Below are 10,488 nucleotides of genomic sequence, written 5' to 3'. Positions count from 1 at the left end.
TGTTGCGTGGTATTTGGTGACCGGTGCAATCTGAGCAGCTATATAGTAGGTATTAAAGTTAGGGAACCCTACACCAACTCAAATTTTTGGAAGGAATAAAGTCTTACTAGCAATCCTTGGTCTAGTACCACCCCAAGTGAAATTCAAAGTTTTCCTTTGTAAAATACGTAGAAAATGAGCTGGTATTGGTATCGGAAGGACTCTGAATAGATACAGAAATTTAGAAAGTATCAAAATGTTATTAACTGCAATCCTTCCAAACCAGGAAAGGGGAAGAGATGTCCAATATTTAAAGAGATCATTAATCTTTTTTATATTTCCAATATATTTGGGAAAAATAAATTAAAAAATGTTTTTTAAAAATGTATTTTAAATATATTTTTCTTCCATGTGGGTTTCTCCGACCACAGGGCCATTCACTTTTGGGGTGACCTGCCCCGGCCTGGGCTCCTGGAAGCTGAATTGTACCCTTCTGGAAAATGAGGAACTGCTGGAGGAGCTCAGGGAGGCCTACATAACCTGGAATGAGGACAAGAGATTCTTTGGAAAGGTAAGCGATTGGTGAGAGTTTGTGAAAGTTAATCTGCACAGCTTCTTTTAGGCAAGGGGATGCCAGCAAGTGTGTGCCAAGAAGAAGGCACTCAGGAGACTGCAACATCAGTTGCAGTCCCTGCAGGACCTTCACCACTGTGGTTGTGACGTTAGGCAGGACCTGGAGGACACCAAGAAGAGCCTGAAACTACACTTCAAGGAAGAATCCAGGCACATTTTCTTCCGTGCCTTGAATAAATAGATATACCAGTGATAATTCTAGAATGTGCCCCCTTTTTGTTTGTGGTGTACATGTACAGCGGTAATGGGCTCCTGGAATTGGCACAGGGGAACTAGGAGTTCTGTGTTGGTGATATCCCTGTGAGCTTTTCTAACCAAAGCACACAAAAATGTACTATTAGATGCTCAACTGACCCCTGTTATGTGTAATATTAGACACCATGTTGGTTTAGTAGTTAGAATTGCTTTATAGTTTTGGAACGCTCCAGAAAAAAAAAATAAATAAATAAATTCTTTAGATATCCATCATAGTCCAGTCCCATATTGCTATGTTAATTTAAACATTAATATTGAATTTATTCAGTAATATGATCAATCTTCAGTTTTAGTTGGACAAGTTGGCATTGTTAGACAAGGGCATGAACAAGTATACAATTTCATAATAACTCATTCACAAGTCTCCAGACCTTTGGCTAAAAAAGGCCACATTATTTTGTCCTGGGACAGGCACCTGTGCCATTATTTCTTTTTTGCCCTCTCAGCTAGCTGGTTTTTTTAGCTCCTAAAGAACATTACAATTGTGCTTTAAATTTGATCTCAATCAGCAGCCAAATTTAACAGGCTTTTAACCTTGCTTTTGGGTGTAGTTGCATCATTTTGTAAAATGACTTCGGACTTTGTAAGATGTCTCTCCAATAATTACAATAGGTAATGTTTGGACCAGGCAACATTTGTCTTAAATTTTCATATACTTGAACAGAAAGCCATTCAGAAAACAAGGATAATAGAATTGTTAAGGACTGAGCAAGCTGCTTCGCCAACTGCACAAGATAATTGATAGGATAAAAATCAGAGCAAATCAGCAGGCACACTGCTTCCCTTGAGACAGTTTAAATGAAAAACCTTCAGGTTTGATTGGTGTGTATGTTTAATGTTTCATAGGACCCCAACAGGTGCTGTATCAGAATACTGCACATGGAGTAACTTAGATTATTGAGAATGCCCTATATTATATTAAAAGCAATGCAAGCAAAGAGAGACAGTTTTAATTTTAAAACTTCTCTTTCATCCTCGAGATGCTGAAAAACAAAAACCCAGCAGCACAAATGTAATTTCACTGCTTCTTCTGTGTCAGTTACTGAGAGTACAGATTTCATACACAGCAAGGCAATCTGAATACACAATTACGCGTACCTAATTGAATGAGTGAAAACAACTGAGGTGATGTTCTGTCTATAGATTCATTTCTTCTGCTCTCCTGAAAGTAATTTTCAGATACATTCATAGCTAAAAAAAATCCAGCAGATGCTTCAAGGAACTACGCTTGCTAATGACAGGGGTTATGACTCATTAGATGACATACAGACCTTAAAGTATAAGTGCACTTATAGTGTGCTTATCCTTAATTGGCCTACTCTCCTTGTTAAGCAATTCTTAAACAGTATATAGTTACCTGAGATCTGCAGTGCCCAGCCAAAATCTTCCCATCTAGCGAATATGCCCTTAAGCCCATTTAGTTTAGAAAATGGCAAGTCTGCAGCCGGTCAAGGCCTTCTATTGAAGTGAATAGATTCCAAGCCCCACAGGAAACAAAGGTTGATAGTTAAGGGAGGCATAAAAAGCACAATACATAAATCATTTTTTTTTACTGTATATAAGCCAGCCGACATTCAAACCATGTATGGCCAGGCTGAATGTACCAAGTTGATCAATCAACTTGGGTACAACTAGCATGCCAGGTTTTACCTGTGATTTTCACTAGCGGCTGCTATACAATAATCACTGTCTTCTCCCAGCGAAGGGCGCGCAGGGGGGGGGAGGGACTTTACTGCAGGGAGAAGACAATAGGACCCGGCAAGAGGGATTCTATCTGTGTTACAGGGGGAATCAAGCAAATTTCTTTCCTGCAACCCGTGGGAGGAAAGAAATTTGATCCGTTCATGGCCAGCCTTGCAATATGATTCCACAGTCTCTTTAGATCTACTAAGGACTAAGTAGTATAAGTACCTCCCTGATTTGATATCAGTTGAATAGATTGTTTTTAGTGGCAGAAGCTTTAATTTAGGGATAGACCGATATGGTTTTTTCAGGACCGATACTGATATTGATATTTTGGTCGCAACGTATCAGTATCGGCCGATATGGGCTCATATTTTGTACATTTAAAGTTTTGAAAAATAAAGACTGGTACTGAACATGTTATTTTTTGTTTAATGCTTAATTGCTGGCTAGCTGGCACCCTGTGGTGAGTGGCTGGCTGGCACCCTGTGGTGGGTGGCTGGCTGGCACCCTGTCTTGGATGGCTGGCTGGCACCCTGTGGTGGGTGGCTGGCTGGCTGGCACCCTGTGGTGGGTGGCTGGCTGGCACCCTGTGGTGAGTGGCTTGCTGGCACCCTGTGATGGATGGCTGGCTGGCACCTTATGGTGGCTGGCTGGTACCCTGTGGTGGGTGGCTGGCTGCTGGCACCCTGTGGTGGGTGGCTGGCTGGCACCCTGTGGTGGGTGGCTGGCTGGCTGGCACCCTGTGGTAGGTGGGTAGCTAGCACAGGGGCTGTGGGTGGCTGGCTAGTAAAGGGCCTGTGGGCAGCTGGCTGGTACAGTGCCTGTGGCTGGCTGGTACAGGGCCTGTGGGTGGCTGGCTGGCTGGCTGGCACTCTGTCTGTGGGTGGCTGGCTGTCTGGCACCCTGTGGTGGGTGGCTGGCTGTCTGGCACCCTGTGGGGGGCGGCTGGCTGACTGGAACCCTGTGGTGGGTGGCTGTCTGGCACCCTGTGGTGGGTGGCTGGCTGGATGGCACCCTGTGGTAGATGGGTAGCTGGCACAGGGGCTGTGGTTGGCTGGCTGGTAAAGGGCCTGTGGGTGGCTGGCTGGTACAGTGCATGTGGCTGGCTGGTACAGGGCCTGTGGGTGGCTGGCTGTCAAGCACCCTGTCTGTGGGTGGGTGGCTGGCTGTCTGGCACACTGTGGTGGGTGGGTGGCTGGCTGTCTGGCACCCTGTGGTGGGTGGCTGGCTGGCTGGCACCCTTTGGTGGGTGGGTGGCTGGCACAGGGGCTGTGGGTGGTTGGCTGGTACAGGGCTTGTAGGTGGCTGGCTGGTACAGTGCCTGTGGCTGGCAGGTACAGGGTTTTTGGGTGGCTGGCTGCTACAGGGCCTGTGGGTGGCTGGCTGGCTTGCTGGTACAGTGCCTATGGCTGGCTGGCTGGTACAGGGCCTGTGGATGTGGGTGGCTGGCTGGCACCGGGTTGCTGTGGGAGGGTGTATGGCTGTGATACACTCCCGCGAGACTAGTCCTGACTCCAGACAAGGCTGACCAAGGCAAGGGAGGCGGCCTAAGAAGGCAGAATGATGTCACAAAAATATAGGCAATATGGGCCAGTTCCGGGGCCGATACCGGTATATTGGGGAAAGTGCATATCAGCCCCCGATATATAGGCTTTGCCGATAATCTGTCTATCCCTACTTTAATTCACTCAGCACTATGCTACCCGATAATAAAGCCAACATATAATTCTTTGCTTTCCCTTTATAGGTCTCTCACACTTTTTAAAGATTTCATTTGTATAAAATGCTAAATGCCTATGTAAGGACAGTGAGTTTAATAATATGTTCAATTTCTGAATCACCATGAATAATTTTGACAGGTTCATAAAATCCTTAACAAAGACAAGTGCAGCTCTAGTGCACAACTCTCAAACCATTTTTATGTTTTAGTGTTTGTAATGCAGATCAGCGGAAGCAAAGTAGGCTCTAATTGGTCACTACAAGGTGAAACCCTTTTTCATTGATCTTATTTCCAAAAATTATATTTTCAGGAATAATAAGCCTGGTAGAGGCGCCATAGTGATAAAGCATTCAGAATCAAACACGAGATCCCTATTATTTTGTGAATAGAGCAGTCTTTCTGAACATTTTTACCTTTGAGGAACCCTTGAATTGTTTTTTAGGTCTCAGTAACCCCTGCCAAGATAAGTCCATTAGGGGTCATTGGTAAAAAGCCTCTTCAATTGGTCTTGGTCAGTAGCAAAACTCTTACAGTCATGCCACTGACTTTTCCAAATAGCTGAACCTGTAAATATGCAGGGAGCATAAGATGAGATGTCAGTTGGCCACAGCTCATGGAACCCTTACCCACCTCTGGAGGAAACTTCACATTTCATGGAGCCCTGGTTGAGAATGGCTACTCTAGAGAAATAATATCTACAACAATTCCTGATCAAGAACTAATGCTTGTGGCTTTAAGACAAGATCAAGTTATATTTGCACTGATAAATTATTTCTGTTTGTGTACACAAAAAAACTGACCTCATCTGGAAATGATCTTCTCTGCAAAAGACATTATTGAGAACAAATTTCATATTATGTTAACATTTTGGGCATTATACTTATAGACATATTTGTTATGAGTCAGTAGAAATTTTGTAAAATGTTTTCAACAAATTATTAGATGTTGATTATTTTTCCTTCCCTCTAGTTAGAACCTCCTGGCAATGATAATCATTTATATCTACTGAGAAAGCTTTAGGAAAGACCAACACTGGCCAAACCACTTTACAGCACTGTAAGAATCTTTTATTATGATTAATGTAGTGTTTCCTGCTGTTTATTACTATTACAGACTGTGCAGCATATTTCAGCTTTATAAACTTCTAACATATTCACAAAATGTATGTGGCATGCTTATAAAGCCATTAGCAAATTCAGACATTTTAAAGGCATGAATTCGATAAATGTGCTATCAGTGACTGATTGACTACCCAAATACCAGCAAATCTGTCATGTACAGTAAATGTTTTTTTCACTTTATCACTGGAGAATATGCAACAAGTGTGTGTCGCCAACACTGTCCATAGCAATCAAAACAGAATGTCTAGAAAATGGCTAAGAGCCCATTCACATTGAGGCGACACGACTTCGGGGGACGACCTGTGAAGTCGCGTGCACCGCTGTGCACCGCGACTTCGGCACGACTTGCAGAGACTTCACATAATGGAAGTCTATGCAAGTCGCTCCGAGGTCGCCCCAAAGTAGTACAGGACCCTTTTTCTAAGTCGGAGCGACTTGTGTCGCTCCTATTAGAACGGGTTCTGTACTACTCAATGGACCGCGACATACCGCGACTTGTCAGGCTGACAAGTTGCCTGACAAGTCGCGCTAATGTGAATAGGCTCTAAATGCACAATTCAAACACAAAGATGGACAATGTATCATGATCATCCTCAGGGGCCCCTACGACTGAACTTAGCTGCAACATTCATCTGGAGGTATCTTTAATATTAATTCTATATACCAGGGCATACAGTATGTGTTTAGTTCCACCAGGACTCTTTGTTGTGCCTTTTGCTGATAATACCTTTTTGTAAATTGTATGTATGTACAGTATATACTGTATGTACTATTATTATTTATTTCTTATATAAAGCTTTTATGTTTCTATACTGGTGTGCATCTACTGTATATACTTATGGTTATTGTTATATGCTGGTTGCAGTAGTTCCTTTTATCCCAATTGCCTAGATTACTGGTTAATTTTCTAGGAAGGGAGCCCCTTCTGTCCTGAATGGAGGCACTGCTAAATTTATTATCAAATTCACTTTTCCACTTAGCAAAGGTTCTGATTCTCTTATCTACCTCCAAGTTTAGCTCACTATTCTGTTTGGGTAGGTAATTTCTCACAACCCCCCCCCCCCCTCCCCTCCCCCAAAAGATGGCTACAGTGATTTATAGGCGTTTTCTTAATGCATAGATTGCGTTTAGATTAAAAAAAACTTCTGACTTTACAACCCCTTTAACTAACCATATAGAAAAACAATGTTCAGCTGTAGATGGCAACCAGTATAACCATATAGAAAAAAAAATGTTCAGCTGTAGATGGTAACCAATCACTTTCTATCTTCAGCCTGTTCAATTAAGCTTTGACAAAAAAAAAAAAAAAAAAAACTTGGAAGCTGGTTGGATTTTATACAGGAGCTGCACCAGATTTTTCACTCTCTAGTTTTAGAAAATCAACCCCTCTGTGTTAAATAAACTATAAAATGTTATGGTAGATTGAAAAGTAACTGTCAACATATACTATATTGTCAAAAGTATTTAGTCTTAGTCTGTAGGGATCAAAATTGAGTTGGCTCACCCTTTGCAGCTATAACAGCTTCAACTTTTCTGGGAAGGCTGTCCACAAGGTTTAGGAGTGTGTCTCAACCCCAAACTTGCTCATCCATGTCTTTATGAACCTGGCTTTATGAAGGGGTCCAAAACATTTAGTGGAGGGGGGTTTATGTGTGTTTCAAGTGTTGGGCTTAGCCCCTTGGTTTCTGTGAAGGGAACTTCTAAGGCGTCAACAAACCAAGACATTTTGGACAATTTCATGCTCTCAACTTTGCGCACCAGTGCACAAAGCAAGGTCCATAACGATATGGATGAGTGAGTTTGGGGTGGAGGAACTTGACTTGCCTCCACAGAGTCCTGACCTCAACCCGATAGAACATCTTTGGGATGAATTAGATTGGAGACTGTGAGCCAGGTCTACTCGTCCAACATCAGTGCCTGACCTCACAAATGTGCTTTTGGAAGAATGGTCAAACATTTCAAAGACACACTCCTAAATCAAATGGACAGCCTTGCCAGAAGGGTTGAAGCTGTTAAAGCTACAAAGGGTGGGCCAACTCAATATAGATCCCTATGGACTAAGACTGGGATGCCTTTAAAGTTCATGTGCGTGTAAAGGTGTCCCAATACTTTTGACAATATAGTGTATATTACTAAGAGGATTTTCCTTCACTTCCTATCCTGGTAACAACATGTATATTGGGATGCCACTGGGAAAGCCAGTGGGGGAAATCTTCCCAGCATGACCTTACAGCCCTGATAGATTTGTAGATTTGTATTATAGCAGTAGCATGTTGTTGTGGGCACTTAGTGTACATCACTGTGCCTACATAATGTGCCTAAATAATGTATTTTGTGTACGTATATCTTTTGTGGGTGAGATTGGAGAACAAGAAAGAAGAAGCAAGTTTGACTAAAGTTGGGTACACGGGGCCAAATACTGGGCAGTAATAGTTGATTACAATAATGGAAAGAAAGCTGCGCACAAAGAACAATGAGCTAAAAAAGGCTGCTAGTACAAAGTATATCAAACCAAAAAGACAATGTAAGGATGGTACAGCGCCACTAAATGGAATAACTAACTAAAGGAAAGGAGGTGAACCAATGTCCATAAGTCCATGTGGAGGAAAAGGATTCAAATGCTGAAAATGTAGCCACAGATCCAACAAAATTCTTGCAAATAGAGTTTCTTGGCAGAGATCACACAAACAATAAAGGATGTACCCTTACCAGACAGTTGGACCCCCTGTTAAGGAAGGTCAAACAGGCGTGCGAAGTCAGTCACCAGAAACGAATAGACAACCCAATTCCTCTCCGAACAGCCACAGAACATCCGGATAGGACCATGGAACCGGTAGACCTCAATGGACTCCAGGTGTACATAGGGGATGACCTCCAATAATACAAATGGGGGCGCACATGGTGAAGTATGTACGGATTTTTATTAATAAAAGAAAGGTAAAAAACTCACATGTAACTGCTTGATACAGGCATGTTAATCGATTGATCGGCCGCGGCTGGAACAGCGTGACTGCATGGGGGCTAGCGTACCTAAATAGTAATAGTTGATTCAACAGGAACTGGCCAACAGTGTCTTTCAGAACAGAAGCCGGTCTAAAAAAAGGTTTTGTCAAATGGACATGCTGGAAAACCAGAATTCAATAAGTGCTGGCGGGGGGGTAGACTCCCTGCTACAACACAGTGGCACAGCTGGGGATATTGCATGTGTTAGTATGGTGATCTATCAGGGTTGAAAAAAGAAAAAAAAAAACTTTACGTGTGTACTGGGTTTAAGATTATTGGTACATCAGAGAACAGGGCAGCCCGGAAACGACAGTCAGTGGAATAGGTACAATCGTTAAATCATTTTTTTTTTTTTAATTTGAATGTTTATTCAGAAAATGTTTTCACTTCATCATTTTGTCTTTCAATGGATACAGGCAATTTGGTAAAAGATATAAAGGACAAACAGTTACAGTAAGATATGTTGCAGTAACGTACACTAAGCAAAGGGTGAGTTCATTCAATCATTTTTATTAAAGAATTTATGCACTTTTATAATACAATTATGTGGTTTCTGAGGCTTTATTATTGTACTACAATTCCATTTAAAATCTGCATAATTACAAAGGAAATTTGTGTTGAATCCCATTGATTATCTTAGGACCCAAATCCTCACACAAGAAAAACTGACAAAGTATATTAGTGTGAAGAAAACCACTTCATCTGCATGTACTGTGCTGTGGTCTTGAAGGTATCCAAATATTGGTTTTACCTCACGTACAATACAAAAGATTCTTGTATATTCTCAGTATACTTGCAGATATTTACAGGTAATCAGTTTGAGAAATAAAAGATTCTTGTATATTCCCAGTATAGTTGCAGATATTTACATGTAATCAGTTTGAGAAATATTGTCTGAAATATATTTGATTCTAATAAATCAGTAAAATGTTTGTCTTTGTTTAGCTTAAGGCTCCGTTCACATGTAGGTGTCCCGTATCTAGGCATCATATCTAGGCGATTCCACCCGCTATCCAGTATTGCCGCAAATCGGGAAACACACGTTCTGGAACTTCTTTTGGATCACAGGTGCCCCGCGATTCTGTTTGCATGATTTTACCGCAATTCATTGGGTGACAATCGGGGGAAAATTGCATTGCAAACAGGGTGCCATTAGTGGTAACAGGGATCACAAGCGCGTCCCACGATTTGCAGGGATTCAGGATCACGGGCAGAATGGTAGCGATTTCGCCCAAAAACTGAGACACCTAGATGTGAATGGAGCCCAAAGTGGGATGTGGCTGGTAAAATGACAGTGGAGTCTCAGTATAATGGAAGGACAGTGGAGGTTGGAAAAATTTAGTTTTTTAGGGTGTACCCCATATACCCAAGGCCCTTAGAGTACATCTTAAAAAGCAAGTTACATTTAAAATAGTATGTCCCCCTCTTCATAATAAGTAGCAGCTTTAAATTAAAAAAAATAAATAAATACAAAAATCGTAGGGAAAAAAGTAAATGTACATATACATACCTTACCCCCCGCTTCCATACTGTAGGGAGCAACATCATCATTCTTCTGATGAGATGTTAGCAAAGACACTCTAGCAGATATGACTTCTCATGAGATTTGGGATACTCAGCAGAAGGATAATTTTGTCACTCGAGGGGGGCGTGGCTTGGCGCATGGAGCAGTGAGATGTGTCTCTGTACAGCTCCCGTTCCCTGAGACTTCCACGGGACATTTAATTCACATGGATCACCTCCAAACCTCACTGATGGGCGGAAACCACCTCAGAGACCCAAAGAAAACTGGAGGAAGACACTTGGGCAGTGACTTGGGGAACTTTTTCACCCTTTCCTCAGCTGCATCGCATCACAAGCAGGCCTCCAAGATGGCGTCAGCACCATCTTCACCAGCCCGGTCAGTCGACATGCAGGTGAGGTCCCTCAGCCATTACCCCTCCAAATAGATCTGACCAGCTCACAAGGCACTCCCATAGCATTTCACAAGCCTCACTTTGCTTAGGAGACGGTTGGGACATGGAGACCCAAATGGGATCCCTGCATACCTACATTAGATCCCTGCCTACTAAGACTGATTTTGAACACTGT

The sequence above is a fragment of the Pelophylax lessonae genome, assembly GCF_965119305.1.
Source record: "Pelophylax lessonae genome assembly, chromosome: 12".
In the NCBI taxonomy this organism is placed as follows: Eukaryota; Metazoa; Chordata; class Amphibia; order Anura; family Ranidae; genus Pelophylax; species Pelophylax lessonae.
The sequence above is the reverse complement of the archived record's forward strand: the minus strand, read 5'-3'. Positions refer to the sequence as shown.